The 12,327-nt window shown below is 40.1% G+C and overlaps 1 protein-coding gene across 1 annotated transcript in view; it reads right to left on the reverse strand.

The window, feature by feature from the left end:
• Positions 1 to 12,327, reverse strand: part of CD2AP (CD2 associated protein) — a 106,800-nt gene that overhangs the window by 68,181 nt on the left and 26,292 nt on the right. The window lies entirely within an intron of this gene.

Consider the following 12,327-nt stretch of genomic DNA (forward strand, 5'->3'; position numbering starts at 1 on the left):
ATATGAGTTCCTGGACATTAGAAAAGATCTCGTTTTAAATTAACAAATATAGGTTAAGAGCAATTCACTCACCTCTTCAGACATCTTCAGGGAACTTATCCACTTATTTTTTAAAGCACCAAAGTAACAACATCTTCACAATAACACCAGGTCACAGAATACTCTCCAGCACCTTCAAGCTCGGTACAAAGCTCACAAGAAAGCAAGCTTGTCTCGCAGCTCACAGATTAACACCCCATAGCCACAAATCCTTCCGTACAGCAATACGAATGCTCTGAAATCACATTCACTGACACTTATTTCTCTGCATTCTTCATGACCCACTTTGTGTCAATACTTGTAAAATAAACTACCAAATGCGTCATCTAGTCTCACTCCTCAGCTTCTTCCTGCCCTCCCCAGTCTTGCTCAGGTGATCAGACTATGCACTCTAATCATACGAAACTCATCAGTGAAATCAGAGTCCACTAACATTTATAAGTAGCCAGAATGAGTTAACTACTCTGTTAGATATTTTTATGTGTGATTATCTCAATATTTAGAAGTCATAATTTAAAAGAGAGGAAAGGAAATCAAAATATTATACTGACTGATTGCTAACCTGATCATTAAAGATTAACTATCAATTACATTTCCCCTTAAACACTGGCTTTATAACAGTTTAAGAAAAAGAATATTCCTATACCACTTATTTTCCCCCCCTACACCATTTTTAAAGGGAGATACTCTTGTGATTTTGAGTTCTTTGACTGGGTTAGCCTTACTTCCATGCAAGACAAGTAACTGATATTAAAATATTCCATCATTTAGATTTCCTTATAGAAAGATGGAGTAGACATATTGTTCCTTCCTATTTCCCCCACTAAACACAGCTTAAAAACCCAGTTAGAATATATAAAACAAACACCACAAGATTTTGAAAGGTGGAAAGATGAGGACACGCCATGTAGGGACGCAGAATTAATAAGTCCTCCAGGTTTGCCTTTTTTCAGACTGGGTCCTAGAAAAATTTGAAATCTGGAAAGAAAAGCTCCAAGATAAGTTTGCTCTTTCTGGAGTCCAATACAGGAAAATGAGTGGCGGACACGACCAAACGCTTCCAGATAACAGGCACTCTACGGCAGCCAGACACCGGGGGTAGGGAAGGAACACACAACGTACAGGGCAAAATGTAGCCCCATCCCCACTAATGAAAACAACAACAAGGCCAAGGAAGAACCTAGACTTCACTGCCAAGCCGGGAGGAGGCATCCAAGCACCCCCTGCTACTGGCGTGATGTCAGAGAAAAGCAAATAAAGGGCCTGGACTTTTACCTCTAGCATGTGTCACATAAGACATTTCTGCCCCTCCCTTGCAAGTAGCAAGAAAGATCTAGTTGGGAACCTGGATTTTACGATTACTTTTATTGTTTAATAGAGTTTCCTTTCTTCAGTAAAATAAAATTCTGATGTAGACCCAGGGTCTTTTAAAAGATCTTTTTAACAATAATAAACTTATTAGAACTTGGGCACAGCTTTATAGAAAGAACTGCCTGCCTTCTCTCCCTAGTCAATAAAAGCAACTTCCAAACATTTATTTTAGTCCCCTATTCTTGAGAGGCGTCTTGGTAGCTTAGTGTGTTAAGCATTGGGCTGCTAACTGAAAAGTTGGCAGTTCAACCCCACACATCACTGCAAGGGGAAAATATGAAGGTATTTGTTCCAATGAAGATATCATCTCATAAACCAAAGGAGCGAACGGTTCTACTCTTCCCTACAGGGTCCTCATGAGTCATAATTCATTCAATGACAAGTGTGAGGGGGAGACCAGCCCCCACAACTAATTGCATGTTCAATAGGCGCAACTGCACAGTTAAAATATATATATATATATATATATATATATACATATTATAATAAAGTCATACAGAGCATGAGAGATAGAAGAGACTGAAATAATGGAGTCAGACACATTTCATAGTAGCATGCTCACCTCAGCCCCCTTGGTGGTACGGTGGTACACGTGGAGATCTGAGACCGGAGGGCAGGAGAGAGGGGGAGGGGAAGGAGGGACAAGGGGAAAGGGAACAGGGGAGTGAAGACCAGAGGGGCGAGGGCCAGAGGAGAGGAAGGGAAGAGCCAAGAGAGGCCAAGGAGAATCTTTAATGCTAGCCCAGGCTTATATATATTTGGGGTCATGCAAGCCCACTAAGTACAGGTAAAGACATACATCACAGGAAGGGGCTGCACTATAGGTTGTACAGCAGTGAGAGGGGGACAATCTAGGGATATACATGCAATAGGAAGGGGAGGGATTAGGGGTACACAGGTGACAAGAAGGGCGGATCCTAGATTCAGGATGGCAGCCTAACATTGGATGTCACTGAGCAGGTTTGACCTGTTCTCTGGCTCACTATAGAAACCATTATCAGTAGGGTGTAAACCTCATCTACTGTGACCAGGCTGATGGCCACAAGCCTTTAGGAAGAAGTAGCCCATTGTCCTTAACAGCAGGGAGTGGGCCCTACTTATGGTGGGACCAGACAGGAGTCTGGCAACTGACTGCCTTCAGGGAGGATGTCTCTAAGCATCTGACTGCCCACCATATGCTGGCAAATAGCCTCTAATGTATGGCATGCCTTTGGGGAGACAAAGCTGGGGGAAAGTCTCTTTATAATCCCATGGGAAAGGGTAGAAAAATCTTAGAAGTAGTTTTCATTCCAAAGGACTCGGTAGTAGAAAAAGATCACTTCCACCAGATCCTCTAAAATAAGAAAAGTTAGTTCAGTCCTCAGCAACTAAGCGTACCCAAATCCTCACACACTAAATGTTTATTGTGTTTCTTAGCTATGTGGCCTTCTTATCCAGTGAGCCTCATTTCAGAGAGACTTCATTTGTTCTGCTGCTACTGCCACCATGAAACTTTTTGGCTTATTTAAACAGACTAACCAAATTAATTACTCGCAACATATTTTCTCATTTAATTATCTCCATTTTCACTTTCCTTGAAAGCTACTAAACTATTTTCTGGCAATCAGAAAAGTTTCCTTATTGACCTTTTTTATTATTAGCATTTGCTTTAATAACTCCTGGAATAAAACATTCATTGCCCAAATAAAACTAAATATGAGGGGGTACACCAAAAAAAAAAAAACCAAAAAAACAGTTGCGCTGGGTGGAGTGGAGCTTTCACAGCAGCACGCTGTTTTCCCAAAGGGCAAGCACTGAGCAACCCACCGAGTTAGCGCACCCACTGGCACAGCCTGGGAAAGTTTGCTCTGGTCACAGTGAACACTTTCATGAAAGCAGGTTTTACCAAACCTCGTTTCCATGATGGCCAATTTAAGAAAACAGCTGTGAAATTGTGTTTCCTGCTCTGGAAAAATGCTGCAGAAACCGTTATGATGTTGAACACAGCTTATAAGGTCGGTGCTATGGGGAAAACTCTTGTACAAATGGTTTCTCATTTCAAAAAAGGTGAAATGTCGATTGATGACAAACCTTGCTCTGGATTTCCTTCAACTTCCCAAACAGATGACAATGTCCACTCATAGTACATTTGGAGTTCGTTCCACCAGGTCAGACTGTTAATCAAGCTTTCTATTGAGAGGTTGTGAAAAGATTGCGTAACAGCATGTGACAAATAAATTCTTATTTGTGGCAGGAGGGGGACTGGTTTTGCCACCACAACAAAGCACCTGCTTATGCAGCCATCCCAGTGCATCAAGTGTGGGCAAAAAACAGCATGCCTCTGTTGCCCCACACACCTTACTCACCTGACCTCGCTCTGTGAAACTTTGTGATTTCGTGAAAGAAGATGGATAGGAAAGGGCAGAGATTTGATGACACAGAAGACTTGAAGGGGAAAAAAAAAAAAAAAAGAGGGAGGTACTGTCAGCCATCTAAACAGATGGGTTTGAAGAATGTTTCCTGGAATGGATGGAATCTCAGACTTGACATATGCATTAAGCGTAATGGAGAGTACTTTAAAGGTGATATGGTTGGTTTGTAAAAATATTTCAATACATGGCTTTGAAAAAAATCTTTTTTATTTTTGTGGGGTTTTTTTAGGGGGAGCGGTACCCACTCATATAGATGATATTCTTCTCCCAAATCTTTTCTCAGATATGGATGAGCAATTACTGAGCAAAGAAATAACAAACTGAAATAAGAAATTCACCATATATCTAGCTAAGACACAAACACAGAATACCAACTCCAAGAAGTGGAGATTCTATACTTGTACATAGAACAAAAAATCATGTTCTAGAACAGGGGTAGAAACATTTTCCTATCAAGGGCCATTTGGATCTTTATAACATCATTCAAGGGTCATACAAAATCATCAGTGTAAACATTAGCCTGCTTATGTGGTCCAATATTTCATTAACTCACCCCTAACGTGGTGGCTGAAACTGCTTTTCTATGGTGACGCGTGTGACGTTAGCTGGTACGGATGACTTCACATGCCTTATGCAGGCTGAAGGCCAGACATTTCCACCCTTGCTCTAGACCAAGAGTCAGCAGAGATTTGAAGAAGAGCTAATCGTGTACCTTACAACAATTTTTAAAGTATTTGATTTTTTTAAATCGATTTCAAAACATTTTATTCAATTTAACCTTACTTTTACAAATAAATGAAATCACCATCATCTGAACAATATCTTTTTAAAGTTTTCTGTTTTACTTCAGAGCCACAAGTACGTGCAGAAATAGCTGCATGTGGCTCTTGACCCTCAATCTGCAAAACTCTACTCTAAAACATAGGTTTCCAAACTTACTTGGCCTAACACCCCTTTTTAGAAAGAAAAAAATTACTGATTACACCGCTAGCAATTAAACACGTTTGTGCCATAGCCCATCATCCAAGATAAAGCGTAGGTATCTGCTTTATATAGTCCCTTTGGACAGTTCCAGTGCTCCCCAAAGTGTGGGCAACAATGGTCTCAAGTTAAGCATCTTGCTGAAGAAAGCACAGTAAGTATACTTGTGGTTAAATGGGAGACAGGGGGAGAGTGAAACAGAAATTCACACCTAATGACTCTGAAGTCCATTCTTCACAATACCAGGTTATGTCTTCCTGATCGAACAATGGTCAAGCACTCAGTCAATTGAAAGGTCAGTGTTTGAAACCTACCAGCTGCTCCTTAGGAGAAAGGTGTATCAGCCTCTGTACAGACTGGAAAATCCATGGGGTAGAGGCAGTTCTACTCTTTCTAATGTGTTCCTTGCTATGAATGGAAATAGCTAGAAGGCAATGGATTTTAATGATAATTAGCAGCCTCTACTCACACGTGCAGCTTGCCTTCCTTTAGCTTTAGGATCCTTCACCTTCTCAAAGCAGAATTCACTCCTTACCTTCTACAGACTCCTGTATGCTTTATCGGCCAGATCTCCTTAAGAGCTATTATCCTGCCCAGCAATGCCTTCAAGTCAGTTCCCATTAGCAGTAGCCTAAAGGACAGAGTAAAACTGCCCCTTTGGGTTTCCAAGGCTTGAGGTCTTTACAGAGGTAGTCAGCCTCGTCTTTCTCCTGTGAGGCAGAGGGCCTCGTGGCTAGCAACTCGTGTCCACTAAGCCACCAGAGTTCCAAGACGCTGCACCAGACTACCAAAGTTAAGGCAGCGATGCGGTTTCTGCACATACCATACCGTTTTTTCCTGCACAACACTCAGGATTGTCAAAAAGTACTTACATCCTACTTCTTTCCTCTTTTGTCTATGACTACTGCCCCCCGCCCACCGCATCCCTCATTAGACTATCAGCTCAGAAAGAACAAGAAGCTTTCCTGCATTACAGACCACTGCATCTCTAGTCAGGAGAAAGATGGGGCTAACAAAAGATGAGTCATCTGCATCTGTCAGCAAAAAGAGGAAACCTCGACGACAGACTGACCGTGACAGCCATTAGGAGGATGGCAGAAGACCGGGCCGTGTATATTGTTCTGTTGCACACAGGGTCATGCGAATCAGAACCAATCAATGGAACCCAGCGACAGCAAAAAGAGGTATCTGCTCATATGAAGATTTAGTCTAGGAGACCTTACACAGGGTTGCTATGAGTCAGAATCAATTCAGAGGCAGTGGGCTTGGTTTTTTGGCAACCCTAGAACCTATAAAAGGCCCTGACACCTAGATGACTCAAGAAATATTCCCATTAAGGGGGTGGGGGGGGGCAAATAGAGAAAGCTACCTGGGAAATTCAGCATCAGTAAAGGGTACTAAAGAGATTCATTGCACAATAAAATATGGAATACATGTAAATATATATTTAAAATTACATAAATAAAACTATAAACTCTATTACAACTGCTTCAAGAAAAGAAATGCACTTGATGAAAGCTGTATGGTTCAGTAAGTTTACTGAAAGTACATTTTATGCGATGCTAAAGAAGTTGATTTTGTTTGCGACATAATTTTTTAAAGCTCTCAATGTAAATGTATCTAAGAAGAACTTAAATACAGAATATACATGGATAAATAAAAGAGCACTGCTACTAGGGGTTCTAGTTCAGATATGCATGTGTTTATTCAAAAACAACAACAAAATGTGTATAACCATGTCTGCAATCAGTGGATGGCTACAGACAAGTTCTCTCAGGAACACGCTTAGCTTAGTATCCTTATGGTACCTTTAAAAGTGGGGGTGGTGGTAATAGAAAATTTTGAGGTCATAGCTAATATCCTGGAATGCAGCTTCATATAAAACAAGTTTCTTTAAATAAATCAAACAGTTAAAGGAAGGACAGAAGATTTCAATGATGACTTGAAGACAGAGCAGTCAACTCAGAAGGTTATGGTGGCAGTCAAAAAAGTAAATTTTGGTAAATCGTGCTAAATGTTCTCAAAGAACACAAGATGATTAAGGTTATTTATTGGAAAGAAGTTCTAAGAAAACGGAAAACTGTAGCGATGAGAAAAAAAAACTAGAAAAATAGCACCAAGGATTTTTTCCCATGACAATGCAGATATTTTTGCCTCTTCAGACTTCTTGTTCCCAAATTCAAAGACCACTTTAAGGGAATACAATTTGAGTCCTTTGAAGATACCAAAACTGTTGTTTGGATGTAATGTAAATCAGAGAGCACAAACTTCTTTAGGGAACGGTTTGAGAGATTGTGTTAGTCCGGGTTAGTCTAGGGAAACAAATCCACAGAAACTCATATGTATAAGAGAGAGTTTTATATAAAGGGTAAGTGTACATTAAGAAAGCATCCCAAGGCACTGCTATCCAAGCCCAGAAGTCCAACATTAGCCCATATGTTCGACACCGATCTACAAAGTCCTTCTCCATCTCACAAAACACACGCAATGACTCCAACTGCAGGAGGAAAGCTGCATCAGTGAGCATGTAAGCATCTCAGTGCAGGCAGGGGTCTCCACAGGGCCGCTCCAACACCCAGGGCAGCATCAGAGTAGGTCCATGTGGCTTCTCCTCAGGGATGTCTTGCAGGAAGTGAGCCTTGCCAACTGAAGCAGGGAACTGGCTAAGGCAGCTGCACTCTGGTCCGACCATCAGAAAGCAAGAGACCAGAAAACTAGAAAGGCGAGGCTCACAGAGCCATTTATCTCTCCACCCTTCAACTAATCCCACATGTATTTTTCGGCCAGGTTGGCACAATAAACAATAAAAAAAAGCTTGTCCAATGCTATGGTCAAAAAATTGTTCGCATCATGTACATTGCCTTTAAAAGTGTACAGACCAAGGGAAAGCTGGGGAAGGGGGGGGGGATATATGGGTGTTGATATCAAAGAATTCAAGAACTAAGAAAATGTTTTGAAACTGATTGTAACAGCAATTGCAAAATTATGCATGATCTATTTAAATTATGGAATGGTATGACATCTATAAGAGCTCCCAATAAGATGATGGGGAGAAAGTGTACAGACCGAGATGGAGGATATATTGAGAAGTAAAAGCTTTACAGTTTGAGATTCTTGCTTAATGTCGGTTTCTATGACTTTATAGCAATACTTTTTTCATAAAGATGTATCATCATATAAGACCTGACTTCCTAGACCACAACACCTTGGTTGTTTAACTTGTTATTGTGAATTAGGTGAAAATTCAGAGTATGGTATACACTCGTGTATAAGCTGAGTTTTTCAGCACATTTTTAATGCAGTTTTAAAATAAGGTGCCTCGGCTGAGATTCGGGTTGGCTTATACTGAAGTATATACAGTAAATCAGTTTTCTATTCAACAAGTCATACAAATCCTTACAAGCGTGGCATTCTGCAAAATGACACATTGAGATACTGTGTCAAGACTTCAAAATCACGCCGCGAAAGACTGGTGGCTATGTGAGCTCTACTGTTATGTGCAAAGAAATCCAACTCCACATTGCTTTGAAACCTAAGTACTAAAAATAACAGATGAGATGGGTCTACAGAAAGTTAGTAATAATCTGAGAGAATGCACTAACCTAGCTGCCCAAAAAGGCAGTTCAAGATGTCTCAAGGATTCATCAGGAAAAGATTAAAAATGTGTTTTAAAAAAAAGAAAACTTGGAAGTACTACCTTTTGAATGCTGAGAAACTTAAGATAAACTCAAGGGCTGCACATGAGGACTTAAAGATCCTGAAACTCTCATAAGTCACTGAGAAATGTAATACAGCGAGGCACTAAAGCTCACTGCATTAAGAAAGAAAAAATTACGAGCCAAAAGAAGTGTTTAGAACTTTTGCCTTTCTTCATGACATTATAATTCCATACACTTTATTACAACTCCTCTTACTTAGAAAATAATCTCCCAGTCATTCAACCATCCATCATTCCCTCACTTACAATCACTTAAAAGATGCCTAGCATTATAAAGCAGACATTGTAGAAGAGATTGTATCAGGTATCCACATTGAACTCTTGTTGAATATTTCTGAAAACTGTAAACTGACACAATTATGTGAATCTTTGTCACACACACCCAAAAAAGCCAAACTCACTGTCACCAAATCAATGCTGATTCAAAGGAGCCCTACACCAAAATCAAACTCACTGACCTCGAGTCAATGCTAACTCATCATGAACCCCTATGAGTTTCTGAGACTGTACCTGTTTGCAGGAGGAGAAAGGCCCAGACTTTCTCCCTCAGAGATGCAGGTGGTTTCGAACTGCCAACCACACTGATCTCAGCCCAAGGCGTAACCACTATGCCACCAGGGCTCCTTAGGGACCCTACAGGGCAGGGTAAAAATCGCCCCTGTGGATTTTTGAGACTCAACTCTTTACCGGAGTAGAAAGCCTCCTCTTCTCCCACAGAGCAGTAGTGGTTTCAAACCGCTGACCTTGTGGGTAGCAACATAGCATGTAACCACTCCACCACCAGGACTCCCAATGTTTGTCACACAAAATACTAGCTGTTTCTGTACGTATGAATCTATGGGCTGGAAAGATACACATAACTTCAAAACTGAGGTAGTTCTTCAGAAAAGGGGCACGAAGACCTCAGCTTTTCCTGTATTGTTCAACCTCTTCATGACAATTCAATAGTTTGAAAGAAATATGAAAACATGGTAGCATTTTGTACATTAAAAATTCATAGATCCTTGTTCAATATTCTCTGAGATATGTACTCTTAAAATGATGTAAACTAGTAACTGTGCAAATGGACCCTGAAATGGACAAGGTTATCACAAAACCCATCTAGAATTTAAAGTTTCTCACACTAGTACGGTTGAACCCCACTGTCGGTTAGTGGAGTCCCACTCCAAGACCCTATAGGAGGGCAAAGAGGACTGCCCCATGAGGTTTTCATGGTTATCACATCTTTAGAAACACAGGTCAACACATACTTCTCCCCTGGGGCTGCTAGTGGGTTTGAACTGCTAATCTTTCTGACAATTACTTAATCACTGCACCACCAAATCGACATCAAACCCATTGTGACTCACAGAACAGAACTTCCCTACATGTCAAGTACCAAGTCACTATCTACTGCTTAATTAGGGCATCACTGAAAATCTCTTTAGAAGGCTTATTTTCAGGTGGACAGTGAATTATAACAACTGACATGATTGATATACCCAAATAGCCTTATTCATTTACAGATTATTCACTGCTGTTGTTTGTGGCTAATTTTTATTTTAATAAGGATTCACTTTGGAATAATTTTAGTTACAGTGAGTCGCAAGATAGTGGCGTGTTACCATGAACTCCTGACCCAGTTTGTACCGATGCTAACACCCAGCTGACTTCTCACTGATGATGTTAGCTCTGACTGTCTGGTTGTGGTAGCATTTGCTAGGTTGCTCCATAATTATGTTATTATCGTTTCTTCACTATCTCTTCTTTAGATACACGAAACTGAGCACAGTTAAGGGGGGGCTTCTGGAAGGAGGAATACTTACATAAATTATTTTTAATTCCATAGAATATTACCTACTGCCCATTTATATATTCAGTCATTTGAAAATGAATAAATTTACTGTATATACTCGTATATAAGCCAAATTTTTCAGTGCATTTTTGTGATAAATTTAAATGCCTCAGCTGATATTCATTAGCTTATATTCAAGTATGTGCAGTATTACAATTTTGGTAATGAACCAACACTGTTATTTATTTTGTTACTCCAATGTTTCCATCTTTGGATTAGGGAGTTGTATAAGGTGGATTCCTGTTTCACTTTGATTATTTACACTGTACTTTTATTAGGCTATCTCAGTGGATAAAGCTAATATATGAGAATTTTTAAAAAGCTTGTGGAAAAATTCTTTTTCTTTTTTGGAAAAATTGTACTTTATATTCACCCTTATCCCATGAGCTTGTAGAAGCCCCCCTGGAATGTCTGTATACTAATCCACACAAATGTTATTTTGGTTTTATGTATACATACATAAAATCAAAATATGATTTGATAAATTATTTGATTTTATATGTATATATACACGTATTTATTTCAACCGTCAGTATGTATTTTTAACTAAGCTAAAAGTCATGCTAATGTCTCCAACTCTAATCCAGTACCATGTGGGTAATTTTAATCCCAGCACATTAACAAAGTAAAAAAAGGAAGATAGTGAAGGTCATTTCTGACCTCTGTCTATGGCAGGGGTCCTCAAACTTTTCAAACAGGGGGCCAGTTCATTGCCCCTCAGACTGCTGGAGGGCCAGACTATAGTTTAAAAAAAAACTATGAACAAATTCCTATGCACACTGCACATATCTTATTTTGAAGTAAAAAAACAAAATGGGGCAAAAATGCCTGGCGGGCTGGATAAATGTCCTCGGCGGGCCATAGTTTAAGGATCCCTGGTTTATGGCAACTGGCCTTGAGCTGGGGTAGAAATGGAGTCTCCTCTCCTGTGTAACCTCAGGATGTCAGATATGGCCTCCATACTATTTTCATACCTGGCAAAGAGGACTAGAATTACCCCAACCCCACTCCCCCAAAGAATGTTTGTTGTTCACTGAAGAATGTTCATTACTTTGGTATCAGCTCTAACAGATAACTACTATAAAACAATGATCTGATACATTTTTTTACATTTTATTAGGGGCTCATATAACTCTTATCACAATCCATACATATACATACATCAATTGTATAAAGCACATCCGTACATTCTTTGCCCTAATCATTTTCAAAGCATTTGCTCTCCACTTAAGCCCTTTGCATCAGGTCCTCTTTTTTTTCCCCTCCCTCCCCGCTCCCCCCTCCCTCATGAGCCCTTGACAATCCATAGATTGTTATTTTGTCATATCTTGCCCTATCCGAGTCTCCCTTCCCGTCTTCTCTGCTATCCGTCTCCCAGGGAGGAGGTCACATGTAGATCCTTGTAATCAGTTCCCCCTTTCCAACCCACTCACCCTCCACTCTCCCAGCCTCGCCCCTCACACCCGTGGTCCTGAAGGTATCGTCCACCCTGGACTCCCTGTGCCTCCAGCTCCCATATGCACCAGTGCACAACCTCTGCCCCATCCAGTCCTGCAAGGTAGAATTCGGATCATGGTAGTTGGGGGGAGAAAGCATCCAGGAGATCTGATACATTCTTAAACCAGCAGAAAAAGTATAAGATACAACAGGAAGAACAGTAGGAGACAATTGTTTCAGTCTTTGGTTCAAATTCTGTCATAGACATCCAACATCAGAAAAGCATTTAATCTCTCGATCGAAATATCACATAGTTCACATGGTACTAATATATGCCCTTTTTATTTTGCAAGCACATTAATGAGCTCAAATGAAAATGTATGCAACAAAGCAACTTTCTAAACTACAAAGTGCCACCTAAATGTATACTACTATTATTAAAAATAGATACACAAACAATATTATTATCTATGAGGACATTAGGAAACAATGATATCCATTACAGAAATTGACAGTACTTTTCTTTTTAATTCTGC

The sequence above is a fragment of the Tenrec ecaudatus genome, chromosome 7, assembly GCF_050624435.1.
Source record: "Tenrec ecaudatus isolate mTenEca1 chromosome 7, mTenEca1.hap1, whole genome shotgun sequence".
NCBI classification, from domain to species: domain Eukaryota; kingdom Metazoa; phylum Chordata; class Mammalia; order Afrosoricida; family Tenrecidae; genus Tenrec; species Tenrec ecaudatus.